Genomic DNA, 11,370 nt, shown 5'->3' on the forward strand with positions numbered 1-11,370 from the left:
GACCAGCAAGCTCCAGTGCTGGACACCCCATGCCAAAAACTAGCAGGACAGGAACACAACGCCACCCATTAGCAGGGAGGCTGCCTAAAATCATATAGCTTCACAAACATGACAAAACACACCACTGGATGTGGTCCTGCCCACCAGAAAGACAAGATGCAACCTCATCCACCAGAACACAGGCACCAGTTCCCTCCACCAGGAAGCCTACACAACATGCTGAGCGAACCTAACCCACTGGGGGCAGACACCAAAAACAATGGGAACTACAAACCTGCAGCCTGTGAAATGGACACCCCAAACACAGTAAGTTAAGCAAAATGAGAAGACAGAGAAACACACAGCAGATGAAGGAGGAAGGGAAAAGCTCACCAGACCAAACAAATGAAGAGGAAATAGGTAGTTTACCTGAAAAAGAATTCAGAGTAAGGAGAGTAAAGATGATCCAAAATCTTGGAAATAGAAAGGAGAAAATACAAGAAACGTTTAACAAGGACCCAGAAGAACTAAAGAGCAAACTAACAGTGATGAACAACACAGTAAATGAAATTAAATACTCTCTAGAAGGAATCAATAGCAGAATAACTGAGGCAGAAGAACGGATAAGTGACCTGGAAGATAAAATAGTGGAAATAACTACTGCAGAGCAGGATAAAGAAAAAAGAATGAAAAGAATGGAGGACAATCTCAGAGACCTCTGGGACAACAATAAGTGCACCAACATTCTAATTATAGGGGTCCCAGAAGAAGAAGAGAAAAAGAAAGGGACTGAGAAAATATTTGAAGAGATTATAGTTGAAAACTTCCCCAGTATGGGAAAGAAAATAGTCAATCAAGTCCAGGAAGTGCAGAGAGTCCCATACAGGATAAATCCAAGGGGAAACACACTGACACATATTAATCAAACTATCAGAAATTAAATACAAAGAAAAAAATATTAAAAGCAGCAAGGGAAAAGCAGCAAATAACATAAAAGAGAATCCCCATAAGGTTAACAGCTGATCTTTCAGCAGAAACTCTGCAAGCCAGAAGGAAGTGGCAGGACATATGTAAAGTGATGAAAAGGAAAAGCCTACAACAAAGATTACTCTACCCAGCAAAGACCTCATTCAGATTCAACAGAGAAATCAAAACCTTTACAGACAAGCAAAAGCCAAAAGAATTCCACACCACCAAAACAGCTTTACAACAAATGTTAAAGGAACTTCTCTAGGTAGGAAACACAAGAGAAGGAAAAGACCTACAATAAAAACCCAAAACAATTAAGAAAATGGTAATAGGACCATATATATTGATAACTACCTTAAATGTAAATGGATTAAATGCTCTAACCAAAAGACATAGACTGGCTGAATAGATACAAAAACAAGACTGGTAGATATGCTGCCAACAATAGACCCACTTCAGACCTAGGGACACATAAAGAGAGAAAGTGAGGGTATGGAAAAAGTTATTCCATGCAACTGAAAATCAAAAGAAAGCTGGAGTAGCAATTCTCATATCAGACAAAACAGACTTTAAAATAAAAAATATTACAAGAGACAAAGAAGAACACTACATAATGATCAAGGGGTCAATCCAAGAAGAAGATATAACAATTATAAATCTTTATGCACCCAAGATAGGAGCACCTCAATACATAAGGCAAATGCTAACAGCCATAAAATGGGAAACTGACACAATACACACAATAATAGTAAGGGACTTTAACACCCCACTTTCACCAATGGAAAGATCACCAAAATGAAAATAAATAAGGAAACACAGGCTTTAAATGACACATTAAAAAAGATGGATTTAATTGATAAGACAGTCGATCCAAAAACAACAGAATACACTTTCTTCTCAAGTGCTCATGGAACATTGTCCAGGATAGATCATGTCTTGGGTCACAAATCAAGCCTTGGTATATTTAAGAAAATTGAAAACGTGTCAAGTATCTTTTCTGACTATAACGCTATGACACTAGATATCAACTACAAGAAAAAAACTGTAAAAAATACAAACACATGGAGGCTAAACACTATGCTACTAAATAACCAAGAGATCACTGAAGAAATCAAAGAGGAAATCAAAAAATACCTAGAGACACATGACAATGAAAATACATCAACCCAAAACCTATGGGATGCAGCAAAAGCAGTTCTAAGAGGGAAGTTTATAGCAGTACAATCCTACCTCAAGAACCAAAAACATCTCAAATAAACAACCTAACCTTACACCTACAGCAATTAAAGAAAGAAGAACAAAAAACCCAAGTTAGCAGAAGGAAAGAATTCATAAAGATCAGATCAGAAATAAATGAAAAAAAATAAAGAAAACAATAGCAAAGATCAATGAAACTGAAAGCTGGTTCTTTGAGAAGATAAGCAAAATTGATAAACCATTAGCCAGAATCATCAAGAAAAAAAGGGAGAAGACTCAAATCAGCAGAATTACAAATGAAAAAGGAGAAGTAACAAATGATGCTGCAGAAATACAAAGGATCATGAGAGATTACTACAAGGAACTATATGCCAACAACATGGACAAACTGGAGGAAACGGACAAATTCTTAGAAAAGCACAACCTTCTGAGACTGAATCAGAAAGAAATAGAAAATATAAACAGACCAATCACAAGCACTGAAATTGAGACTGTGATTAAAAATCTTCCAACAAACAAAAGCCCACAACCAGATGGATTCACAGGTGACTTCTATCAAACATCTAGACAAGAGCTAACACCACCTTCTCAAACTCTTCCAGAATATAGCAGAGGGAGGAACACTCTCCAAACTCATTCTATGAGGCTACCATCACCCTGATACCAAAACCAGACAAATATGTCACAAAAAAAGAAAACCAATACCAAAGGTAAACATAGATGCAAAAATCCTCAAAAAATTCTAGCAAACAGAATCCAACAGCACATTAAAAGGATCATACACCATGATCAAGTGGGGATTATCCCAGGAATGCAAGGATTCTATAATATACGGAAATCAACCAATGTGATACACCATTTTAACAAAATGAAGGATAAAAACCGTATGATCAGCTCAATACATGCAGAAAAAGCTTTCGACAAAATTCAACACTCATTTATGATAAAAACCCTCCAGAAAGTAGGTATAGAGGGAACATACCTCAACATAATAAAGGCCATATATGACAAACCCACAGACAACATCGTTCTCAATGGTGAAAAACTGAAACCATTTCCACTAAGATCAGGAACAAGACAAGGTTGCCCACTCTCACCACTATTATTTAACATAATTCTGGAAGTTTTAGCCACAGCAATCAGAGAAGACAAAGAAATAAAAGAATCCAAATCAGAAAAGAAGAAGTAAAGCTGTCACTGTTTGCAGATGACATGATACTATACATAGAGAATCCTAAAGATGCTACCAGAAAACTACTAGAGCAAATCAATGAATTTGGTAAAGTAACAGGATACAATATTAATGCACAGAAATCTCTTGCATTCCTATACACTAATGATGAAAAACCTGAAAGAGAAATTAAGGAAACACTCCCATTTACCATTGCAACAAAAAGAATAAAATATCTAGGAATAAACCTACCTAAGGAGACAAAAGACCTGTATGCAGAAAACTATAAGACACTGATGAAAGAAATTAAAGATGATATAAACAGATGGAGAGATATACCATGTTCTTGGATTGGAAGAAACAACATTGTGAAAATGACTATACTACCCAAAACAATCTACAAATTCAATGCAATCCCTATCAAACTACCAATGGCATTTTCCACAGAACTAGAACAAAAAATTTCACAATTTGTATGGAAACAGATAAAACCCCGAATAGGCAAAACAATCTTGAGAAAGAAAAATGGAGCTGGAGGAATCAGGCTCCCTGATTTCAGACTATACTACAAAGCTACAGTAATCAAGACAGTATGGTACTGGCAAAAAAACAGAAATATAGATCAATGGAACAGGATAGAAAGCCCAGAGATAAACCCATGCACCTATGGTCACTTAATCTATGAAAAAGGAGGCAAGGATATAAAATGGAGAAAAGATTGTCTCTTCAATAAGTGGTGCTGGGAAAACTGAACAGCTACATGTAAAAGAATGAAATTAGAACACTCCCTAACACCATACACAAGAATAAACTCAAAATAGATTAAAGACCTAAATGTAAGGCCAGACACTATAAAACTCTTAGATGAAAACATAGGGAGAACACTCTATGATATAAATCACAGCAAGATCCTTTTTGACCCAGCTCCTAGAGTGGAAATAAAAACAAAAATAAACAAATGGGACCTAATGAAACTTAAAAGCTTTTGCACAGAACAGGAAACCATACACAAGATGAAAAGACAACTCTCATTATGGGAGAAAATATTTGCAAATGAAGCAACTGACAAAGGATTAATCTCCAAAATATACAAGCAGCTCATTCAGCTCAGTATCAAAAAAACAAACAACCCAATCCAAAAATGGGCAGAAGACCTAAACAGACATTTCTCCAAAGAAGATATTTAGATTGCCAACAAACACATGAAAGGATGCTCAACATCACTAATCATTAGAGAAATGCAAATCAAAACTATAATGAGGTATCACCTCACACTGGTCAGAATGGCCATCATCAAAAAATCTACAAACAATTAATGCTGGAGTGGGTGTAGAGAAAAGGGAACCCTCTTGCACTGTTGGTGGGAATGTAAATTGATACAGCCACTATGGAGAACAGTATGGAGGTTCCTTAAAAAACTAAAAATAAAACTACCATATGACCCAGCAATCCCATTTCTGGGCATATACCCTGAGAAAACCATAATTCATAAAGGGACATGTACCACAATGTCCATTGCAGCACTATTTACAATAGCCAGGACATGGAAGCAACCTAAGTGTCCATCAACAGATGAATGGATAAAGAAGATGTGGCACGTATATACAATGGAATATTACTCAGCCATAAAAAGAAACGAAATTGAGTTATTTATAGTGAAGTGGATGGACCTAGGGTCTGTCATACAGAGTGACGTAAGTCAGAAAGAGAAAAACAAATAACGTATGCTAACACATATATATGGAATCTAAAAAAAAGAAACAATAGTTCTGAAGAACCTAGGGGCAGGACAGGAATAAAGACGCAGACCTAGAGAATGGACTTGAGGATACGGGGAGGGGGAACTGTAAGCTGTGACGAAGTGAGAGAGCAGCATAGACATATATACACTACCAAATGTAAAATAGATAGCTAGTGGGAAGCAGCTGCATAGCACAGGGAAATCAGCTCAGTGCTTTGTGACCACCTAGAGGGATGGGATAGGGAGGGTGGGAGGGAGACGCAAGAGGTAGGGGATATGAGGATATATATATATATATATATATATATATATATATACATATAGCTGATTCACTTTGTTATACAGCAGAAACTAGCACAACAATGTAAAGCAATTATACTCCAAAAAAGATGTTAAAATAAATAAATAAATAGAGAAATAAAAATTCCAAAAAAAAAGGAAATAGGTGGTTAAGTGATAGAAAAGGAAATTAACATAAGTCACATCAAGCTGTTTTAGTGTCACATAGGGTAGTAAAGGCAGGCCTTACAGTCCGGAAATCCATATTCATAAACAATTTAGGGGACTCATACTCCATGAGGGAGAGGGCACTCAATAAGTTACAACTGCATCTGGGTACTTGCAGTACACACCACCCATCTGATTTGGGAAACCTGGGCATAATAGTGATTGGTAGACATAAAAAATGAGGGAAGAGATTGTGCTGTGCTTATAAAAATGGCCAGCAGAAGACAGATGTCCATACTTTCTGGACCAGTCTGTTTCATTAAGGTAGTGCATCTTCTCAGGTCAGGTAACATTCAAAACATATATCTAGCGGGTGTTACTTGGTACTCCAGATCCGAACTGACTCCACCCTGAGAATGAATTCCTGGAAATTAATGTTCAAACCAACCCACTCCCACCTTGAAATGTCTGACTTGAGCAGCCAGCTGCCTTATTCACACCTCTGTATCTGCCACGGTGGTCCAGAGTCTGCCTCCCAGTAGAAGGAAGGGGTGGAATGTACACATTTACTTTGTGGTGTGTCATGAAGTCATCTCCCTTCTCATGTCTATAGTTAATCTCTCCAATTAAGTCATAAGCAAAATCATGAGCAGGACCATTTCCTAAATGACTTTCTATTATAAACTAACATTCATCATTGAGCATACTATATTCCAGGCCCTGCAAGAAGAACTTTAAACAACAACACTGTGATGTAAGTTTCATTTTTTTTTCATTTTACACAGGAAGAAATCAATGCATGAGCTATTTAAGAAAGAGTTGGATAATTTGCCTGTGATTACATACTTCGTAAGTGACAGGATTGGATTCAAGTACAGGCACATGTTCATAACTGCTGTGAAAAGGTGGTGTAGTGTAATGGCTGAATAGATAAAAGGATATGTCCTTCAGTTATTCACTGTATTCTGTTTCAGTTTTTGAAAGGGTATGGTGCTGGTATAAGAATAGATGGATTGTTGCACAACTATGTGAATGTACTTAATGCCATAGAACTGTACATTTAAACATGGTTAACATGGTGAATTTTACATATATTGAATCACAATTTTAAAAGTAAAAAATAAATTTCAACCTAAAAAAGAAGAATAGATGAGTTAACAGAAGAGTAAATTCAGAAACAGACCCAGTATGTATCAGAATTTATAATCTGATAAAGCACCTCAAAACAATAATGAAATAATGGAAACTTTAGTAATGATGGAGACCCTGGCTAACCGTTTAAGGAGAAAAAGTTGTTAAGTTTCTAACCCATCCTGTATACTGGAATGTATGAAACATTCTAGTTAAAGATTCAAATAGGAACAAATAAGTAATAAAAGTACTAGAAGAAAATATAAATGAAATTGATAAAATCTTGGGTTAGAAATTATACCAAAGATAGAATTCATGAAGGAAAGAGATGGATAGATTTGATAATAATCATTTTTAAAGTTTCTGTTTGACACAAAACACCATTAACAAAGTTCTTAAAAAGTCAGTTGAGGAACTTCCCTGGTGGTGCAGTGGTTAAGAATCCACCTGCCAATCAGGGGACATGGGTTCGAGCCCTGGTCCTGGAAGATCCCACATGCCGCAGAGCAACTAAGCCCATGTGCCACAACTAATGAGCCTGCACTCTAGAGCCTGCAAGCCACAACTACTGAAGCCCATGCACCTAGAGCCCAGGCTCCGCAACAAGAGAAGCCACCACAATGAGAAGCCTATGCACCACAACGAAGAGTAGCCCCTGCTCGCCGCAACTAGAGAAAACCCCGCAAGCAGCAAAAAAGACTCAACACAGCCAAAAATAAATAAATAAATTTATTTAATTAAAAAAAACACCAAATTGTACACTTGAAAATGGTGGATTTTATGTGAATTATATCTCGATTGAAAAAGTATTGGGGAAATTGATTATACAGATAATATCAAGTTAAATCCATACATCAAAATAAATCCTAGATGAACTAAATCATTACATTAAATATACATGAATACTGAACTGCTCTAAGAATTATAAAATTTCCACACATAAAAATAAAAGGTGAAACCTCAAAGGAAAATATCACTAGATTTTACCAAATAAAAATGAAGGAAAAAAAAAGTCAGTTGACAAATTCGAGGTTAGGGGAGAGAATTTATGACAAAATAATTAGTATGCTTATAATATAAAGAACTTTAAAAATCAATAAGGAAAATATAAACAGTTCAATAAGAAAATGAACAAAAGTATGAAGAGGCAGACTGTAAAAGAAAGAATACAAATGGCATTCAAGTGTATAAAAGATGATCTATCTTATTAGTAATAAAATAAATGCAAATTAGGACAATGAACTGATAATATGTTTAATTTAACAGATTAATATAGATTTTTAAAAAACACAAAATGTAATGTTGGCAAGGGTTTGAGGGCACACAGTCATTCTCATACACTATTGGCAGGAACAAAAATTGGTTTAACATCTTTAGATGAGAGTTTGGCTATAGCTATCAATTTTTTTTCCCAGAAATTCTATATCCTAATGTAATTTGTCAAATGTGTGGGGGGAAAAAAGGATTGCAAAGGTATTCAGCACAGAGTGTGTAGCAGAATAGTGGAAACAAACTAAATGTCCATCTGTAGGGAATCAGCTTAATAACTAATGATAAATCCATACAATTGATTACTATGTGGTTATTTAAAACTATGTCATAGGCTTAATGTATGGACATGAAATAATGACCATGGTATTATCAAGTGACAGTAGCAGATTATTAAATGATGTGAATGTAATTGTTCCATTATTATGTAAAAAAAACTAAAGTGTATGTGTGTTGGGGGAGTTATACATGTGTAAGAAACAGTATGGAAAAAGGACACCAAGACAATAATTACCTTTGGATGATGGGATTTCAATTCAAAGATACGTCATTTCTCTTATTTTTTTCAATTTTTTCTTTTTATTAATGAGCATATTTTAGTTTTACATTTAAAAGATAGACAAAATTGATAGTACTTCACAAAAATGAAACTTTCTCATCCTCTGAGATTCTTTTCATGAGAGCTCTTATTACACTAATTTGTGATTTGTTTGCTCACCAAAGTGAACAAGTGCCTAATCCTTGGAAAGGATAAATCCTTGTGCCTCCATGGCCAGGGGAGCCTTCATGACCTGCTAGACCAAGAGTAGAATCAGGCCTCTGTGGATCCGTTTATTGTTAGCAGAAATTTTCGGATGCTGTCCCAAGAGATCATTCGTGTGAACTCTCCCTTGTTCTTTACTCATGAAACCTCCATAACGAGTAAGGTATTTGGTTCATCCTCACGTATTTTCCGTTTGCCTCCGAGTTGTTGATTGGTGCGTGGATTAGCAATGAGTATTGAATTGTTCAAGAAAAGTCAAAGACTGAACTCTCAGTGCTACTCTTATGCCATAAGTGTCTTAAATTTAGAAAACAAAGGAAAAGTTCATAAAACATTCTGTGACTCTCAAATCTGCCACCTGCCGCCATCCCTGTTTACCCATACACACATAAATATATATCCACGGACATCATTATGCCCACCTCTTGAAGGGCTCAGGCAGAAAAGCCAGAGAAGTCAAGGAGAATCCTCTCTGGGGACAACATGTGTCCCTTACTTGAGCAATTACAGCCTTGGGTTTGTCCAGACTGGACAGGCTGACCTTGTCTCTTAAGTTCTTTATTAAACAACATCTATACCTCGCTCTCCTATTGTGAGGGAAGAGATGAATTCTCAAGCAGCCTGACAACAGCTGTTTTATCATTCCTCCTACAGTCTCTGAGAACACCGAGGAAAAACTCCCAACTGTGAAGCCAGGATGATTGGAAACACCCTGAGTGCCAGATTAAAAAGCAAGAAAATTGCACCAAACCTCAGAGAGATTTTTTTCTATGCTTCACACAGAGGCCCCCCACCATCACGGACTCCTGGATTAAATTGTTAGAGCTTAATGAATTATTATCATGTTCCTGTGGAAAACTATAACTTCAGACTTTTTTGTTTGTTTTTAACTAAAAGCTCTGTGTACTGGCTGGCAATTTTTCTATCAATGCTGATAAAAAAAAAGTACATGTTTTTCACATAGAAACATCCCCCTTGCCCTGATCACTGCATTCTTCAGGCATACTTCACTCAGTTAGATTCCAGACAAGTAATGTTACATTTCACCCTCAAATCAGCAATTGTTACATCAAAAAGAAAAGACAGAGACATAACTAAATGAATTGCACAGAGAAAACGAGGTGGACAGGATGAGACAGCTTTCATTTGCACATTTATATAACTCAAGAATCTACTAAAGTACATAAGAAATAAAATCTGAAAACTTGTTTACCCATTTTTTTTCATTTGTTAGAAAACCTCCATTTTAAAAAGGGTAAAGCATAAATAGTTGAGTAGAGAAGACTATATGGTGAATTATTCATTCTAGCTAGGCCATTCCAGGTCACAAGACAGCAGACTTCTTATAATCTTACATATAATAGAGATCTAGGATGACAGAAGCTCTGTTAAATCAACCCATACTGCATTCAATTCTTCTGAATGCAGTACTGATAAGGCATTGGTAGACCCAGGAGAGAAACATCTGAGATGAATTGTCAGGTATCAGAGAAAAGCAGGTCAGAATGGAAGCCTATTTTTTTAAAGCAATTTGTCCAGAAAGCCAGACAAAGGGAAAATATTGTAGAAGATTCGTGACTCCATGCCTCCATTTTTAAGATGACGGTAATAATAGGCCAAACAGCAGATTTTTAGGGTAGAGGGAGAAGGAACAAATCAAGCCCATGATTCATTTTTTAGAACATTTTAAATAATCATAAAAATATGTGTGTATAGAGGCAAGTTTGAAAAATATTGAAAAGCAAAATTAAGAATCTCTCCTCTCACCATTCAGAAATAAAAACGATCATCAACACCTGGCATAAATTCTTTCAGTCTACTTTTTGTGGAGTTATATGTATTTGATGGTGATGATAATCTAAAACATACAAATTTATATATATATATATAAAATTCTCCCTGAAATAGGATTTGTATTACATTAAATATTTATAACCTGCTTTTTTTCACTAAACATTCTTGAATATTTTAATTGTAATGTTACAATATTTTAGATTTGGCTACACTCATCATCAGAAATGGTTTTTGGCACCAATATAAAGTTTTAAAAAATCTTGGGGGCTTCCTTGGTGGTGCAGTGGTTAAGAATCTGCCTGCCAATGCAGGGGACACGGGTTCGAGCCCTGGTCTGGGAAGATCCCACATGCTGCGGAGCAACTAAGCCCGTGAGCCACAACTACTGAGCCTGCGCATCTGGAGCCTGTGCTCCGCAACGGGAGAGGCCACGACAGTGAGAGGCCTACGCACCACGATGAAGAGTGGCCCCCGCTCGCCGCAACTAGAGAAAGCCCTCACACAGAAACGAAGACCCAATACAGCCAAAAATAAATAAATAAATTTATATTAAAAAAAAAATCTTGACACAGGATTTTGACACAAGCAATTTCCTGACATATAAGACATGTATACCTGATCCTAGCTTTGCACTATCCCATAGGATATCATGAATTGTCTGGGAAAAGAAAACAAGTAAAACAACTTCTCTAAGCTTCAGTTTCTACATCTGTAAAATGCCATATTGTTGTTGCGGGCTCCTTATCCTGCATCATTCAGGCCTGGAATTAGTTACACAATCAAACTGTCAGTTAAAAGGGGAGTCCTAAATGATACAAACACACCTAAATTATTTTACAGTAACTTAAAACATAAAGAAATATTCATCAAGCTTATGAAATAGTACTAAGGCCCTTTTTTTCCTTCCTT

This window comes from Balaenoptera physalus (assembly GCF_965194825.1).
Source record: "Balaenoptera physalus genome assembly, chromosome: 17".
Taxonomy (NCBI): domain Eukaryota; kingdom Metazoa; phylum Chordata; class Mammalia; order Artiodactyla; family Balaenopteridae; genus Balaenoptera; species Balaenoptera physalus.